This window comes from Callorhinchus milii, unplaced genomic scaffold, assembly GCF_018977255.1.
Source record: "Callorhinchus milii isolate IMCB2004 unplaced genomic scaffold, IMCB_Cmil_1.0 Scaffold9, whole genome shotgun sequence".
Lineage (NCBI taxonomy): Eukaryota > Metazoa > Chordata > Chondrichthyes > Chimaeriformes > Callorhinchidae > Callorhinchus > Callorhinchus milii.
This window is the reverse complement of record NW_024704750.1, coordinates 17530352-17549555: the sequence shown is the minus strand read 5'-3', so window position 1 is coordinate 17549555 and position 19204 is coordinate 17530352. Positions and strand designations below refer to the sequence as shown.

The following is a 19204-nucleotide window of genomic DNA, read 5'->3' as shown; positions in this document are numbered from 1 at the left end:
TGACGGAGAACGGTAGTACGGGGAAGCTTTTGATCAAAAACAGTCACAGTAGCAATAGTGACGATAATAAATCCTTGCATTTGATAAGAGCGCTTCTCAGCGTCTCCTAAGCCGCCTCGAGGGGCTTCATGAGCGTCACACACACACACACACACACACAAAAAGGACAGAGAGAAACTTCCCGACCCCACCCCGAGCACAATCTGGTTCGTTCAGTGAAGTGACCCCGCATTTCAGACCTCAAGTCATAGGTTAATGGCGGCGGGTGTCGAGGGTTTCCACCGCCGACCCCACTTGGCGCCTCCAACCGACTCTCACGCGCTGCTCCTCCCTCCCTCCTCGAGGGGGCGCCGGTTGAGTGCCCGCGCATGCGCCGAGTGGGCAGGGCGACCCGGCCCAGCGCGAGCCGGAGACTCCGCCTCCTCCTCCCTCCCTCCCTCCCTTCCTCGCGCGACAGCAGCCTTTTCCTCGCCCCGGCTCCAGCGCAACCGAACGTGTTAGGCGGAAGGGCGCGCGGCGCGCTCTTGATCGGCACCGCCCGCGAACCAATGACAAGCAGAAATGCGGCCGACGGGCGGCGCTGGTGCCCAATGGCGGGGCGAGGAGTGGGGGGCGGGCTCTGACCCGCGGGGTGGGCGGGAAGAGCGAGAGCGGCCAGCAGGTTCGGTCGCGCCGCAGCAGGTGAGGCTCGTCTTGTCTGTCTGTCTGTCTCTCTCTCTCTCGCGCCGCTGAGCGTGAGAGAAAACCTCCGCGTCGGATGAATTAACGTGTAATTCGTTTTATTTAATCACGTCGACACGTTTCGGGCGGACTTAATTTTTTTTTAAACCACACACACACACGCACACACATATATATATATATATATTTTTAAAATTTTTTTTAAAAAAAGAGAGGAAAAAAGTGGTTTTTTTTTAAATGTTAACAGTATCACCGTTTCCCTTCGTCGTTCGTCGAGAAAATAAGCTTCTTACCCCCCCTCCCTCCCTCCTTCCTCCCTCTCCTCCTCCTCTCCTCCTCCTCTCCCCCCTCGAGACTGGCGGTTGGTGGATGAACGAGGTAAGGCGGTTGGGGTTGTTGACTCTCTTTGAGTGTGAGAAGTCCCCCCCCCCACACACACACACTCACACACTGGGTGGGAGAGAAGGAGTTTTTTTTATATATATCTGTTTACCCCCCATCCTCACCTCCCTCCCTTCTCTCGTCTGTTTGTTTCGTTTCAATGTTTAAAGCCCTATCTATCTATCTATCTATCGGTCTGTCTGTCTGTGTTGCTGCTGCTGCCATGTCTGAGGCACAGAGCAGCTTGTGGGCCTCAGACCAGCCTCAGACACACACCACACACTCACTCACTCTCTCTCTCTCTCTCACTTCACACTGTACACCCCCCCCCCCCCCCCCGGCCTCCAGGGAGAAACGAGGGGGAGAGGCGTAGCGACACTCCCCCCCCCCCCCACCACCACCACTACCACCTCACCTCTGACCCTCTTTGCCAACACTCTTCCCCATGAAATTGTTCGCTCAGCCCCGTCAGCTTCGGTTTCAGGGTTGCATTTTCCTCCCTCCTCCCTCCCTCCCTCATTCAAACGTATAATATGCGGAGTGCTCAATGCAATCTTAAAACAATCTGCCTACTGTGTTAAAATATCTAATCGTGTCTTGAGAGGGTGACGTGGGGTGGGGAGGGTGTTTCAGTGCTGGTGGGTGGGTGACACAATTTGCAGTCACGATTAAGTATTTAGATGTCTAATGTTTTTTTCCCCATTAATGTAACAACACCCAAGTGCTTAATACAGTCTTAACATTTTGTGTGTGTGCATATCTATATAATATACACACACGCACATACGTGTATAAAAGCCTATACAGTGTTTAACTATCTTGAAAAAAAATGTTTCAGTTCAGGGGTAGGTGTAGACACAGTTAGCAGACCAGATGAAATCGTTATTTCTTTAAAATGTTTGTTCTATTACCCTGCTCACGCCTTTAATTTTGCATTCTGCTTTGGCCATTTCCCAATGCTGAGAGCTTTTTCTATTTTTGAGAGGCTCGCCAGGGAGTCACCTTAAAAATTTTCGCCCAATTAGTTTTGATCTAAGTAAGTTTGATTGCATAAGTTGTGTAAATATTGACTACAGTTGAGGGCTCGAATGGTTAAAATTGTTGGGTTCCAGCTGCAGTGATTTTGATAAAATTGTTCAACTGGAGAGTTAATGGTAAGAAATGTGTCTTCGAGCAGAAAGCCAAGGACATGCCAGATCGAGCAGTCATTCACATCTGTCCCCTTTGGGAGGTAGACAGTTTATTTCTCAAGTTTAGAAAGTGTAGTTAATGTTTTCATTCTATCTTCCTGTTTTAAATTTAGCCCATAAAACGTTTACACCTGTTTTGCACAGATGGAGCATTAGAAGCATCCCTAAAAAGAAAGCAATGTTTAGAGCCAGAATTGAACAAATTCAAACAGCCTCTGTTACTTAAAGTGGGGTTTCTCATGCTCACTAATGTCAATAACACAATTTGTCTGATACAATTTAGCAGGCGATTGGAACACTATTTTTGAGTACTTGTCCAAAGGTCCATGGGCATGTAAAATGATAAATCATTAATTGGGATTGCATTATGTAAGAGAGTGTTGGAATTATATCCTAATTTGCAAGCATTGTATACTTAGTTGTGTACACACAGTTTTTAAATACTGTATTCCTTTCATAATATCTAACCCATGCTTTGACCCTTATGATGTTGCATTGGAATTATCACATAACTATGGAATAATAGCTACCTGGAAGTGCATTGCAAAGTGGTGCTCAAATTCTGAACTTCAATTGTTGCTGATGAAGATTCCATAAAAATGAGTTCAATGCATTCAAGACTGATGTGTGAGAGTAGGCTTAGATATGAACGTTCATGTGGAGAAAAGCAGATTTGATGCTCTAAATTCGGTCTGTAAATTTGTTTGTGCACATCTGAACCTTAAAATTACATTGCAAACTCTTTCTTGCTCTTGTTTAATAACATTAAATGATGCATAACATCCCTCAGTAAGAAGGAAGCCTTTTCTGAGTTTTGATGCATTATGCAGAATATTTCTCTACTGAGGACTATGTCATAGAACAAAATCCTGCATATGCTAGTGATCATTTGTTGTATTGGTTACAATAAGTAGGTACTTGAAGTACAGTTGGGGATGTAATTTTTGGTCATGATTTACACTGACATTTTGGGTGGCTGGCCATGTAGAACAAGAATAATTTGGCAAATGAATTATGTTCAAGCAGAACTGAAATGAATTAAATCAGAGTGATATAAATCATCAAAGTAGATGTAATGGAGAAACTTAAGAGAGAGGGCTGAATTTAATATTTTCAGGTGGAAGTGACATCTACTTATCACTCAAAGGAGTGTTGAAACTGGAAGCACTTGGAGACATCTTCAGACATAAAACATACTGTATGAAATGCAAGAAATATTATAAGCAGAGAGGGCTGTGATTCGATTGCACAGTTCTGTCCTACAAAAGGACAGTTGTGCCCCAGTGTTTTCATGAACTCATTCCTAATTGAGTGTTTGAAAATGTATAGGTTTCACAGCCTGAATAATCTTTTATTGGAAACTTTGTCACATCGCATTACTCCTGTGATATAATTGGAGCAAAATACACTGTTAATGTTCCTGTGTTATAAATGTTTTCCCCTTGAATGTCTGAGCTGTAAAGGAACTGTCGGCACTTAAAAACTAGTTACTTATTGCTAGATGAAAATATTTGAATGGTGTGATGATTTCAATCTTTTAGAAAAACCTGGGTATTCATAAGTAAGAAAAATAAGCTTTGCGTTTGTCGTAGTACCTTATCGCGTCATTGAGATGTCTCAAACTGCTTCACGGGAATTTACTGTGAAGTTGCAGACAAATGCAGTAGCAATTTGCTCACAAAATTGTCCCCCAAACTGCAAACCAATTTTATATGAAGGATTGTTGGTCAGAGAAGAAACTCCCTTCTGTTTTCAAATAGTGCTATGGGACCTTTAATGTCTCAAAGATTCTGAATAGGCAGATGGGACGTTTGTTTAACATCTCATCCGAAGGATGGCATCTCCCGCAATGCAGCACTGTGTTGGAGTGTCAATCAGACTGATTTCTAATCTGGGACTTTGTAAAAGACTTGTAGTATTACTTGTTGAAATGTGAATTAGACTATAATAATAATAATCCTTGCATTTGATATAGCGCTTTTCACGTCTTCTAGACATCTCAAAGCGCTTCACAGAATATGCTATAAAGTGAATTGACTGTATATTTTGTGGGCGAAACTAGAAGGTGAATTATTTTTTGCCTCCTGGTCATTACTGGAACTGATTGTGAAATTGTTCTTGAATTAATTGTGTTGAGCTAGGAAAAACACAGGGTTAAGGGAATGTTTCATAATATCTAGACTTTCTTGCATGGAAAACAAATTTTTGACCTTTTGGTTATTGATTTGCTTTATGCTGCAGATTCAGCAAGAGATCCAGGCACCATGGTGCCACAATCTGACTATCATATTATTAGTGTACATACTCTACCATGCTTTCTCTTTGATTTATGAGAATGTCTTCAGTTTTATTATGGAAAATTTGTTTTAGTTATGTCAAAAGTTGGGTTGATTTGTTTGATTTGTTGATATGATATTATTTGAATTAACACACTTTTTTGTGAAAGTGCTTGAAGTACTGTATGCTAAGACAACTAGCCTTTTTTTGCATGCTCTACGTTTAACCTGGAATCTTATGTTCAATCCTCTAAATCTTGGCAAGGAAGCCTATGTAACACTCTGAAATGTGATTTAGCTTTGCATTTGTTTAGTGCCTTACACCTTGTTGAGGCACCTTGAAGGTGCCTCATTTTTACTGTAAAGAGCAGTGACTGTAAAGATCAAAGTATAGGCGGCAGAGATCAATGCACCAGCAGCCAATTTGCCCACAAACAACAACAAAGTGAATGACCAATATCAGTCTTTTGCTTTTTGTCTAAGCCTGTTTCAATAGCTGGATGTGCAAATCAACAGTTCTAAAATTACAGCACTAATTTTTAAGCAAGGATGTGTAATAACAACAACAGCCTGCATTTACATAGCACCCTTCACGCGGGGTAGCGTCCCGGAGTGCTCGACAGTGGCGGTATCTGACCGCCACTATCAAGTGAGGGGGAGATGTCCATAAGCACGATCACAAAGGAAGGTCTTTAGGCAGGATTTGAAAGTGGGGAAGGAGGGAGGGAGTTCGAGTTTCGGGGCCACTGATTGTAGAGTGGAGGGGATGAGGGACAAACTGGAGGCCGGAGCCAGCCGAGGTAGTGGAGTGGGGGGTACGCAAATCAGATAGGTAGGGAGGTGTGACGGCATGAAGGGATCTGAAAGCGAGTGAGAGGATCTTGAAATTGATCCATTCAGTAATTGGGAGCCAGTGGAGTGTGGCAAGGACTGGTGTGATGGGGGTACGGAGTTTTGTGCAGGTGACTATCCAGGCGGCAGAATTTTTAATTAGTTGAACTTTGTGTATGGTGCTGGGGAGACCAGCAAGGAGGGTATTGGAATAGTCCAGCTGGGAAGTGACAAAGGCGTGAACGAGGCCTTGGCTGCTTTGGTTGTGAGGTACAGACGGAGGTGGGCAATGTGTCGGAGTCGGAAAAAAGTGGTCCTGATCAGGGAATGTGTGGTAGGAAGGAAAGCTGGGGATCGAACCCGATGCCTAAGTGCATATGGGTTTGTGAGTATGGGAGAGCCCACGGAGGTTGAGGAGTTCAGACCCGCAGGAAAGAAGGTGTTGATGGGAGCCAGAGTATACTTCCGTCTTAATAATAATTATTCACAGTCAAGTCATTTTACAGTATATTCTGTGAAGTGCTTTGAGACATCTAGAAGACGTGAAAAGCGCTATATCAAATGCAAGGATTATTATTATAATCTTGGTGTGAGCCACTTGGGTTGGCTCAAAGTTGTGATAAGGCGCTATATCCAATGCAAGGATTATTATTATTACTACAGTATCTACATGGTTGATTGTTTTAATGTTATATCAAATACCCAACAACTTAGATTGTATTGGGTGAAAGAGAATATACAGTGAGCTCATAGAGCTTTTTTTGTGCGGGGGCAACTAGGAAAATACCCAGAGGGTGTATCAGTTCTGTTCAAACAAGTTACTGTACATTATCTGCTACTGAAAGTTATCACAAAACACCAATTATACTGAACTTAATTAACTGTACAACTGAAACTGACTTTCATTTAATATTGCATCGGAATAATCTCCAGACTCCATAACTACCTGTTTTGAGGTTTGGCTTGCCACTGAGAGCACTGCTGGCAAGCTTCTTGCTGCTTGTCCAGCTAAGACAACTCCAACCATAAGGGCTTTGGCTTGCAGGTTTAACCAGAGCTTTGTGGAAATAATCCATGTCCAAGCCCCCAGTGACCCGTCTGTCCCTTGAGTCCTGCTGATGAGCCAGGCTGTTGGTCTGTCATCGGCAATGCTTTCGAATACTGTCTGGCTCGGAAACTGGACTGTACCAAGAACACCGCAGAGTAACTTGATTGTGATTCTGTTGCTAAGTACGTTGCCTTGGAGCCAGTTCAGCGTCTTGGGGATTCCGCATATCCACTTACCACCAACCTCCCCTCCCCACACCCACCGATAATAGATAAGTACAACATGCTGAGTGTGTGGAAACTTATCAGCATATCCTTTATGATTACTTGTTACTAATAATTGATAATAGATGTATAACATTACAGTGTAGGAACCCAAGTCTACAAATTGGCAACCCTTTTGCAAATAAGATGATTTTGATTAAGTAGCACGTCTTATATTGAAATATCTGCCGTTTTGATATTGTAGAGTTAAAGCTTGTTGGGAAAATTATGGATCTTACTTAGTAGGGAAGTGTTGAGTAAAGGCCAAGCGCTACCTCACAGATTGGACAGAAAGTTATGAAGCGTGGTGTCAATTAGATCTACTTTTGTACATCTTGTGCACATCACTCTGGAATGATACAAGTTTAGAAGTGGATAGCTTGCTACCCTTCTGATTGTGGAAATTTATTTTCTGACAAGAGTTTGCTATAATAGCTGTACAAAGAGTATGTAAACTGAATTGACTAAACAAATATTCAGTTGAACAAATACTTCCATTTTGTATGTTTCTGATTAACTTGGGTATGCATTCTCTCCTGCCAGCAGTAGAATATCAGAGGAGATCGACTTTGTATTTGTTATAATGCAATAGTTTGTCAGCATAAGCTAAAAATACAGAAAAATTGAGTTGGAACTATTTTTCTTTGCCTCATGCACTTGATCAGGCTATTGGCTTCATAATAAAATAATGCGACCAGAATATAGTAAGGTTTTTGCCGATTTTGAAAAAATATGGAGGTTTTATTGATCTGATTTGTGCGGTACGATTGTTTTTTTTAAATGAATCGAAGCAATTGTGCAATATCTATCTAGTCAGATTCAAAATTTACTTGATGTAGGGAATCCTTTTGAGATTAGAGAATATCTTGACTTGCATTAAAGGAGTTTTAACTGCTACAGTGAAGGTCATTATGATTATCAATTTTGTGAAGATTGGGTGTTGAGTTAAATGCAGTAGAGCACTGGTATAACATTGTAGTCCACAAAATCTCAACAAACGTTATCGTGAGGTGCAGTTGCTGGTCATTGCTTCTGGATTTACTGTGCATGCTTGCAGAAAGCGAATTGCACTACAGTATAAGCGAACCTGTGTTTTAATTAAGCACATTCTAATTGATGTGCAATACAATAAACCTTATCTTTATAAATCGTATAAACACCTAAGTTGTACATCCCCTTGAGTCCCATTCAGTTTCCTGTCAAAACCACTTAGATTTCTTAGTATTCATCGTATCAATCAGCCTCTAACGCATAACACCGCTTCCCTATCCTCCATTACTCCCACACTTGCAAGCCTGACATGTTGATGCATGCATTGAATCGCGGGAAATGTCTTGATCCGACGCCATATGCACAGAGATTCTATGTGATTCTAATGCTTGCCAGTAAGTGCATATTTCTCGCGATTCACTGCAGGCGCATGTGCACTTACCAACTGCAGTAAAGTACTGTATGTGCACTTACTGACTGCATTGAATTATGCACGAGCAGTGTAATTTACCTGTAACTCAGACTTCGCCTAAGTCATATTAAATCTTATGGTCCCGACTAGTATGACTTATGAGTTTTACTGTATCGTGAATGTCTGAATATCCTACCTCCCAAACAACCTTTTGCTATGAGAATGTATATTGCAGATCTTTTGCTGGAGGTTGGTGCTTTCAGAATTCTTCACATCTGATTATTACTGTATTGTGATTATTGATGAGTTCTGTAATTTACAATAATGGGTGACCTGGTTTCTCAATGCCATAACATGCATTTGATTATTTTCTGCTGTACTTAGTAGACTTGGTGGGCAATCTTTGCCAATGCTATTAATTTAAATGCTTTATGGCAGCTGTGTCAAATTCACGACGAAGACAAGATTACTTTTGTATACAGACTACAACGTTGGGCAAGTTTCCTTACTCCACATGCCTCTATAAGTAGGAACCCGGTTGTTAGTCGATTAACGAATCGCTTTTCTGGGGGTAATAAATCCTTCAAAAAAAATTATAATAATAAATTGGTCACTCAATCCACAACTGTTTGTGGGACACTGCTGTGTGCAATTGGCTGCCGTGTTTCGCCCACAAAATATGCAGTCAATTCACTTTACCGTATATTCTGTGAAGCGCTTTGAGACGTCTCGAAGACATGATAAGGTGTTCTATCAAATGCAAGTATTATTATTGTCATCCTATTTAATATTGCTCTTTCTTCCTATTTTCTTTCCTCCCCACTTGAAGGTGTTTGACTATTTTCTTTTATTTTCCTTGAACAAATGTCATTGTTTATGCGACAGCTATGAACAGCTACAACAACAAAATTATATTTATAGAGCGCTTTTCATGTCGGTAGGATGTCCCATGTGAATAGTTGCAAGCCCTTATCTGACATGCTTAGGCGCACCTTGCGCAGCCAAAGGCACTAAGTCCAATTCTCGCACCCAACCAAGATCAACAAACAAAATAGACGAGAGAGTCGTATCTGGAGCCTTCCCAAGATGATTTGGGTACTTCCTGGTTGAGGTGATATGGAGTAATTGGAGGAGCTTTGAATGTTTGTTAGATATCCATTAATTGAAGTATAGTTTGTGCTGTGGGACTGAAAAATATTATGGTCTTATTCACTAAGGATGCAAAGATTATTAATGTACTGAAGATAGTGGATTGCTGACCAAGTATTTGTCTGACCTGAAGAATAAAAGGGCTGGTATATGATAATTAAAAAGCCTTTCAAAAATGTAAATGTTAATGTTTTAATGAACCTGCTGGATTGGTCTCCCTGCAAGATGCTGTCAGCAAAATTAGGTTAGGAACTCATTTGAAAGGTGGCTTGCTATCATATTTACTTGCTCAGTTTTTATGAAAAGTAATCTATATTTACAAGCACTTGGTAGAATAGCTGTGAAACATTTGGCTCCTTTACAGGTCGACCTTACAAAGCGTTAGATGGAGTATTAAGTTTTCCTTTCAGTTTTCATCACCTCTCTCTTGAAGGTACTTGCTGTGCCTTCTGGTACTTTGCTTGAGTATTGATTATTGATGTGCGAGCCACGGAAATAAATGTTGTTTGGTCATTTAACAGTGAGGTCTTTCCAGCCAAGCCTGATCTTCGCAATTTTGCACTTTAGAGAAGGGGAGGGGTGGGGTTCACGGGATGCTAGGAGTGGATGCCATTGCAGATTTTATAATCCTACAGACACATTAGCCTTTTTGTTTTACATAAACAATGCTCTTTTAAAATCCAAGAGCATCATTTATGTTTTTTTTAAAAAAAAACCTTACTCTGGGGTGCCCAAACCATAGCTCTTGCCAACCTGTGCCTAATACTCTGGAATTGGGTAAGCAGGATGAGACTCTCCAGGGAGAGAATGCACATTGCATTCCAATAAATACCTTGAATTTGCATGTATAAGTGGGATGAATGGAACTCTGTTTGGTTTGGATATTCTTCAGTCCGGTGATAGGTTTTTCCATGTGTCGGATACCCAGCTGATCGAAAAAATAAACTACAAGTGGAAGTGTTCATTTCAGTTCAAAATTGCGTTCTTGTTGTACTCCATTGTGTAATTACTGATTCTGTTTTAACTATTTCTACTACATTTGATAGACATCAAAGTGTCTCGGGGCACTTCAGTTTTTTCTACAAAGCTTGTTCTGTCAAGCGACTCTGACCTCCTCAACCTCCTGGGCCTATCCCTCAGACCCATCGAGCTATTACGCAACCAAGCTGTCAGGTTCAATCCACATCTGTCCGATCCACAGTTGTTTGCAAAATTAATGCCAGGTTTTAAGAAAAATTACATTTTAGACAATTACAAATATTTCATTTACAAAATTATTCTTTTGGAAGTCTTACACTTGACTTGGAAATGTACTATTGTTAAAGAATAGTTTACTCTTTGTTTAAAGTATTCAGTGAAGTATAGAAATATTTTCTTTCTGCTGTGGGAAGAACAGACTCTGCTTGTCTTTCAACTGACCTAAACTGTGCATCAGTAAGACACAAGGTCAAGAAAAATATTTGTCTGGTTGAGTATCAGTGTTGTTGTATATCAGATAGCAAAACTGTTGGTTATGTAATGGTACATGGGAAGGTTCTTGTGTAATTTGTTGAGCCAGGAACTAAAAGCACGTATGTGATTATAGATTTTAATTTTAAAGTTTTCATTGACGTTACATGATGCACAATCGTATAAGGTTTTTGGTTGGAACTAGGCAGTAAATTTTACAAGTGGATTAAAAAATATTCGAGTAGGATGTTGTGTGTGTTGGCTTCTGCTATTTCTTAACTGATGGAAAACAATACTCGAGCAAAGTACCAAATGTGTATTATTTGGCATTACAGGGAAATCTTGCTGCTGCATAGTCAACTGGGTCTCATTAACCATATTATAAGTGGAGTCATGTAGCTCAGTGGTTAGAGCGCTTGCCTCACATCCGAGAGACCTGGGTTTGATTCCCAGCAGGACGAAATGTTGGACAAGTTTCCTTACACCAAATGTCTCTGTTTATCTAGCAGTAAGTAGGAACCCAGTTGTTAGTTGATTGGAGGATTGCTTTTCTGGGGTTATTAATTCCTTAAAACAAAATAATACATTGGTAACTCAATCCACGATTGTTTGTGGGACACTGCTGTGCTCAATTGGCTGATGCATTTCATCCACAAAACATACAGTCAATTAATTTTACAGTATATTCTGTGAAGTGCTTTGAGAGGTCTCGAAGATGTAATAAAGCGCTATATCAAATGATAGGATTATTATTATAAGTGCAAAAAGAAGGATAAATTCCAAGTCACTTCTAAAGTTGCTTTGCAAAAAAGCAATGCCAACAGCTCTTTCAGTACACAGTGTAATGCATAGTGCACAGGAAGTGATAACAGCAACCTGACAATCAGCCATTGGTTCAGCATGAGAAGCTGGCCTTTTCGTACCGGTAGCATGGTGACCCTATTTCCAGTGAGTGCTGCAAGTCCGTGCACATTCACAGTGAATCCCACACTCTTAATTAAGGTAGTGTTGTATCAAGGGCACAAAAATGGGGTTCCACTATAGTTTTTATTGTGCTGGTACTATACTCTGGATTACAAGTCTTGAACAATAGCAATGTTGATGCAGAACGGTAGCTGGAGGATTGTGTACATTTTGTACCAGGTATTTATTTCTGAACACATAGTACAGTACATCCATATTCGGTTCCACTTGCGATCTGTGGGTCAACCTTGTCATATGCAACTGTGGAGATGCTCGGATTGGTAGAAGTGAAACCAGGATAGGGCCGAACTGTTAAGGTGGAGCAGAGAGGAGAAATCATGGCGAAGGATGGACTGGTCAACTGTATCAGAGCAGCAGCAGAGAGCCGTGTTCACTGATGGACAGCACATTGTTTCTTTGACCAGGTTGGTGGATTGGAGGATCTCAAATTAGAATTCATAATTCATAATGGACCCTCGGAGGACTCTTAATTTATAATGTGCCCTAATTTTTTTTGCAAAATTTTGGTGCTTATGAAAATTTCCTTTCTGCAGTAGGTGAAATCTTCAACTTAATTTGACTTCAGTCTTCAATTAATAATAAGCTTCAGTCTTAATCTTGCTGTTCCCTATGTACACTATTAAATTATTGGAACTTTATCACTTTATTTAATTTTTTTGTGAAGGTGATCTCTTCCTTTATCTAAATCTTAAATTGAGCCTTCATGGATTTGTTGAACATGGTTTGTTTGCCTGGAAACGTATGATTGAACAAACCTGAGCACCCTATCATTTTCTGTGATCATTAATATTTCCTTTAATTGGGCAGCTTTTTACTAAGACATTTGGTTTCAGTTGCTGCAGTCTGAGAGGGTTGCACACTTGTGTGTCTTGTCCAAAATGGATGGTCGACATGAATTGCCATGGGTACCCAGCATGCAGGTTGAATCTGTTAATGTGCTGAGTTCCTTAGCTCAGCACTGCAGTGCTCAGTAGATGCCAAGTGGAAGTCTATGTAGGGAGGAATCAAAAGACATTTATTGTTGAACTACAGACTTGCTGAATTTTGTATGACACGACGGGAAAAAAAATTGATAAATTAATAATCCTTGTATTTGATGTCACTGCTTTGACGTTCAGAAGGAAATCTGAAATTGCCTCTCAGTTTTACTGTAAATTGTAGTGACTGTATTTTGGGTGACCACGACAGGCAATTTATACACATCATTGTTGCACAAACAGCCATGAAATCAATGTCTATTTTTTATGTCGACTTATTTGTGAGAACACTGGGAGAAACTCCTTTCTTCAGAGACTAATTTTCTAGGCAGGGTGACCTTAACATACAGACAGCATCTCGGTTGAACATCTTATCTGAAGGATGGCATCTCTGACAATGCAGCATATCCTCAGCACTATACTAGCTCGTCAGCCTGGACTGAGTTCAAAGCCTCTATGTGGGCTTGACCCCACAATCTTCTGACTCGAAGTGCTGTGGATTCCTGTAGCTCAGTGGTTAGAGCACTCGCTTTGGAAGCGAGAGACCTGAGTTCAATTCCAGGCAGGTCAGGGCGAAACCTTGGGCAAGTTTCCTTACTCCACACAGAGCCTAATAATAATCCCTCCAAAAACCAAAAACAATAATAAATTGGTCATTTTCAATCTACGACTGTTTGTGGGACATTGCTGTGCGCAATTGGCTGCCGAGTTCGCCCACAAATATACAGTCAATTCACTTTACAGTGTGTTCTGTGAAGCACTTTGGGACGTCCTCCCGACGTGAAAAGTGCTATATCAAATGCAAGGATTATTATTACCAAGAGAGCCAGTCTGACAGCATTCCTGGAATCCTGTTCTTGTAGACTTGAGACAAATGGGTAGATATGGCAGGTGAAGACTGGGAATTACACACTGTACTGTATACCAGGTTAGTGCTGGTTACCAAAATTATTAATGAGAATGATTCATAATGAAATTGGATGTAATGTGAGTTCTCAATCCAACAATAAAAACAAATTACATTTGTATAGCGCCTTTCACATGGAGACGGTCAGGGATTTGGACTTGATCAGGGTGTTGATTTCAGGAAGGGTGGAGGGCAGGGAGGGTAGGCGTAGGAGAATGATCGTAGGGGTAGTCCAAGAGGAGGGTCTTGAAGGAGGTAATGGAGGGAGCAAGGTGAAGGCACTGTGGGATGGAGTTCCAAAGGGTGGGGGCAGAGAGACTAATGCCTGCTGATGGTGGGCTGGGAGCGAGATGTGGAGCAGGCAGGAGCCCTCTGAGTGGAAGGAGTGGACAAGTTAATATGGTGTTAGCAGGTCAGAGGTAGGAAGGAGCAAGACCATGGAGGGCTTTGAAGGCGAGGACTAGGATTTTGAACTCTATCCTCCGATGGCTGGAGAGCCAGTGAAGCTGGGCGAGGGTGGGGTTGATAGGATCACCGAGCCTGTTGTGGGAGAGGACACGAGCTGCAGAGTTGGCATAGTTGAGCTTAGATGTAATAAATGAGTGGATGAGGGTTTCGGCAGCCTGAGGGGAGAGGCAATGGCAGAGCTGGGCTTTGTTGCGGAGGTGAGGGAAGGCAGAGCGGGCCATCCAAATACAAAATATAAAAATTGTAGAGCTTACACATCAGGAGCGTCTCACAGGGTTGGTTTACTTTCAAGTGTCAGACTATTTTATAGGCGAAATGGTTCTCTTTGTTTGTTTGAAGAACCATTTCGGATGAGCATGACTACTGTGTTGATTGGATTACCAACTTGACACTGGAGAGAAGATCAGTGTCTGCGCTTGATTAATTGGTAAAAAAGCATATCATTAATTTTTCTCTGATATACTATTTTTTGTGGCTTTGAATCCATTTATTTGCCTTACACCAAAGTTTGAACATGTGGCTCGACAACTTGCACTTAAAGCGCCCTCCATGCAGGGTAGAGTCTCAAAGTGCTTAACAGTGGCGGAGCTTGACTCCGAGCGAGTGGGAGGGGGGAGGTGGCCGTAAGCATGGTTGAAGAGGCTCAGTGTTCAGAATCGGTGGGAATAAGTTCACCAGTTTTTGAAACTGAATTAGATCTAAAATAAATGATCCATGTCATGTTAAATCTATCTTCAAATCACCAGAGCCTTGTGGAAACCAATGTGGGTACATTAAAAGCTTCTCTAGGTAGGATGACTGAGTATCTGTAAATTAGTTATGAGACTTGAAATATCAAATTTCATTATCTCGAGTTTCAATTCACCTCAGAGTGCGAGTCTCCAGTGCTTGAATCCTACTGAAAACTTCCCCAGGGTTGAAGAATACCAGTATTCCAACTCGGTGTATTCTTCATTGCTACGGGATGTGAGCTTGTACCGAAAGCTTTCACTTTTAAAGCCCTCCATGGTCGTGCTTCTCCCAACCTCTGCGCCCTGTCAACACCATACCAATCAGTCTGCTTCATCCGTTCAGCAGGCCTGCTCTATGTCCCCCGCCCTGCCTGCCCCAACATTGGTGAACTACCTTCAGGTTTTCTGTCACACCCTCCAGAATTTAATCCCCAAATCCCTCCGCCTCGCCTCCTTCAAGCTCCATCTTAAGATCTTCCTCTGACTGAGCCTTCGGCCATACTGCCATCTCCTACACTCCAACCCTCTTGATTCTAACCCTTAGCTCGGGTGCAAACCCTTAACTGTCCAGTGCCTTGGGACATCCTTCTGACATGAAGGATACTGTATAAATGTAATTTGTTGTTGTTTGGGTATTGGCTTGATATCTACATTGAACCAGATTTCTGGCCATGCCCCCCCATGCCCTTCTTGAAATTCTGTCTGCTCCTTGCCCCCGAACATCCGCACTAGTCTAGGCAAGTCCATGTTCGATCAGTCGTTTTCCAGGTTTTTTTTTGATTCATAGCATGAATATTTCTTAACTTTTATGGCACAAAGAAAATTCAGTCAAGAAAATTTATTTTGTTGGTCAACCCAAAAAATTGCCAACATTGCTCTGCATTCTGCTCTGAAATAGTATGATCTTGCCTGCACTGTGAAACTTCGTTATTCAGAGGAAGCAACATTCCTCTAGGGATTGAGAAATGAGACTAATTTATCCTCCAGGGTGCCCTACAGTTGAGGATCAGAGAATAAGGATCAGAGAATAGGAAAGGGTGCTTCACTTTACATTTGTTTGTACTGTACTTGTTGTTTGTGCTGAGTGTTAGAAGTATTCCAGCACTGACCTCCCTGCATGTTGATGAGTCCAAAAATTGTTGCTACACAGCTTAGGGCAACCTTGGGTGACATTCTCTTGTTTTCCTTTTAACCTGTAAAAAAAAAGCACCTGTCTTATGCTTTCTGCCTCCCAACAGCAATGTAGTTTAGGCCAGGAATGCAGAATAGGGATCAATTTGTATCTTAGTATTTCACGACTCAAACTATATCACTGTCATTTATCTTGGTCCTTTTTAGGGGGTAACAACAACTTGTGTGTGGAAAAAATATGCAACCTTTAAAGAGTTAATCTTAACAACAAAAAAAATAATAAATTGGTCATTGGTCATTTTCAATCTATGACTGTTTGTGGTACACTGCTGTGGGCAATTGGCTGCCGTGTTCGCCCACAAATATACAGTCAATTCACTTTACAGTATATTCTGTGAAGCGCTTTGGGACGTCTAGAAGACGTGAAAAGCGCTATATCAAATGCAAGGATTATTATTATTAATCTGGTCCACAGTGCATGTCGAAAATATCTGCCTTCAATTTATGTTTTAGATATTGGTTAAAAATAATAGCTTCTCGTACCTGCATGGCCAGGAAAAACTTTGCACTGCAAAACTAGCCCACTGCAAATTTGAGATGCAATTATGTAACAGGATATCCTCAAGCTGCGCCAGTGCAATTTGTGAAACTGGGTGTACAGGAAACTGTAGCACAGTGGAACACTAGCTGCCTTATTTTACTTCTGGGATCTCAGACCCTCAATATAATCTGAAAGCTATATCGGGTCATATCAACAGTACAATAAATAAAGTTTTTCAATTAAGATTGTTCACCCTTTATAAAATCACGATCTCTATTAAATCACAGGAACACAAAGTCCCATCTCATAGATAAAGAACCCAAGAAAGAAAAGGGAACTAAGTTAATACAATAATTGTCCTTGTACTTAATATAGCTCTTATCACATCGTCAAGACATTTCAATGTGCTTCACAGGACTTCATTGTGAAGTGTCGTGACTGCCAATTTACGCAGAGCAATGAGCGTACTGCCACCTCATTGGAGTGTCAGCCTAGACAATGCGAGACCAAGTCCCCTCATGGGGCTTGAGCCCACAAGCATGTGATGTAAAGGCGAGTATGAGCAACTGAGCCAGGCTGACACACCAGCACAGATTGTTGGATTGAATGGCCTATTTTGATGCTGTATGTTTTACATCATACAGTGTCCTTATTAGAGCATCTACTAATTCCTTTGATAGGAACACTGGAAAATTGTGGAACTTCCTGGGAAGTAGGAAATTTAGTGATTCTTAAGTTGAAACCGATACTTGAATCAGTGAAATTTGTTGGCAAGCTTTGTTGGGAATTATGTTAATATTTCTTTATGGCAATACTTGTTTGCAATATATTTAGTTTGCAAGGAATTGTAAATACAACAAATGTTTCCTTCTGCAAAATATCTCTGACCCATATGCCATCCTATTTTGTTGGAGTTTCTGGAGTACTTTCATTTTACTTTAGGTTAAATTAAGTTAAAATATGTGAATTCATGAAAATCATCTTTACCTCAGTGTCCTGCGGTCTCCTGTTGAAATATAGCTCTGTGGATTTTCTCTGGTACGCCCAAGTACCTATTCTTAATAGTCAATGAGTTAGCAGGCTATTTGATCAAAGGGATTTCCTGACCTGTACAGCTTATTTGTTACTTTTCCCATCATATCTCTTCAGTCTCTTCCAACTCCACTTTGCCACTCACTCCCTGCCCTCCTCAAATTTGGCCAACTGCACATTGTTTGTCCCCTCTGATCCACCATTAGTTTCTATTTTCAGCCACCATGTTCCCACTTCACGGACTCCTTCCCAAAGTCCCTTTATCTCACATAGTCTTTCTTCAATAATTTTCTTCAATTATTTTTAAAAACCTGTCTCTTTGGCACCTTTCCCTAACTCCTCTCTCTCACATGCTTCCCACCATGCTGTAATCGCTTAAAGCGCTTGAGACATTGTCCTCCATGAAAGGTGCTGTCAAGTGCTTGTACCCTTTCCTTTCTCCATCACTTCCGTCCCTCACCAAGCCAGGTGCAGAGGTGAAAGAAGACTATCTCCCAGTGCCTTGGAACGTCCTCCTGACATGAAAGGTGCTATGCAAATGTAATTTTGTATTGTAATGCTGCTTAAACACTCATTTTGTATCCTGCTTCACCTCTGTACCTAACTTCCAGTGCCCTGGGACGTCATTCCAACGTGAAGGGCACTATACAAGTGTAATTTATTGTTTTGTACTTCGCTTTCTTCAATGCACCTCTTTCTGGTCCCCCTCGTTCCACTTCTCATGCTGCAGCTCATCCAAAACTCTACTGCTTGCATCTTCACAAGCATTAAACGCTGCATACCCATTACCCAACTCCTCACCAATCTCCACTTGCGTCTTGTCTCCCAGCAGATTGATTTCGAGGTCCTCACCTATAAGTCCATCCACTCCTGGGTGCCTCCTTATTGCCAATATCCTCTGCTCAGCTAACTCAAACATACTGCCATGTCACCATGTCACCATTGGTCAAAGCTTCAGTTCCCATGCCCCAAACCTCAGGAACTTCCTCCTTCTACTTCTGCAGCACTCTTCTTTTAAGACCCGCCTCTAATTCTACCTCTTTGAATATGCTTATGGACACCTCCCTTGCTTGGTGTCTAACCTCCATTCCTATAATGCTCTGAGATGTTAACCTACGTGATTACAAGGTGTCAAGCAGAAATTATGTTGCTGCATTGCTACATTTGTGTTTTGGCTACACATCTGGATTTTCAGTTTTTAAAGAACTAATAATTTACATAAAAACATTCTTTGGTGTTTCTCCAAGAAAATGGTGTCTCCTAGTTACACCATTTCTGTTGTGACAAACAGTTCTCTGTTTCATCACTGCTCAATCGCTCCTTCAGCTTTTCCCACATATGTGCACTGTACTAAATGCAGTATAATGTTCTTGTTGGATTCTACTCTAATGCTTGTGCAATTAATTTACCATCCACTTGAACAAGTCAGAACTAATCTGGAACAGAGAGCCTGTTACTTGTCCAGCTGCTTGGGTTCTGAATTTGTGTAAATTTTTGTTACAATTTTTCAAGTTAATAGTTTTTTAAAAATGTTTAGAAGTGATGTATAAAATTGTTTTCTTTTAATACGTCCCCATTAGCAGTAGAAAATGAACAGTATTCTTAATTTTCGTTTTTTTTAAACTTCTCTGTTAAAATATTATCTTATCAGAGGGTTGTAGTTGGATCTCTCGTGCTTTACAATTTGCAGGGCTTCATATTAGCAGTTGTCAACTAATTGCTCTTCAGTATTTGACTGCTGGGTGAGATGATTAAATCTATGC

General features: G+C 41.2%; 1 protein-coding gene across 4 annotated transcripts in view; it reads left to right on the top strand.

Annotated features, from left to right (window-relative positions):
• The first annotated feature begins 629 nt into the window (after window positions 1-629).
• numb (NUMB endocytic adaptor protein) overlaps window positions 630-19204 on the top strand; it is a 69631-nt gene continuing 51056 nt past the window's right edge. For 3 of the 4 annotated variants that reach the window (XM_007893238.2, XM_007893236.2, XM_042338050.1), the window contains exon 1: window positions 1003-1059. The gene's annotated coding sequence lies outside the window, so the exon portion shown is untranslated. Of the gene's footprint in view, window positions 682-1002; window positions 1060-19204 lie in introns of those variants that run through there. The other variant, XM_042338051.1, reaches the window with a different exon arrangement.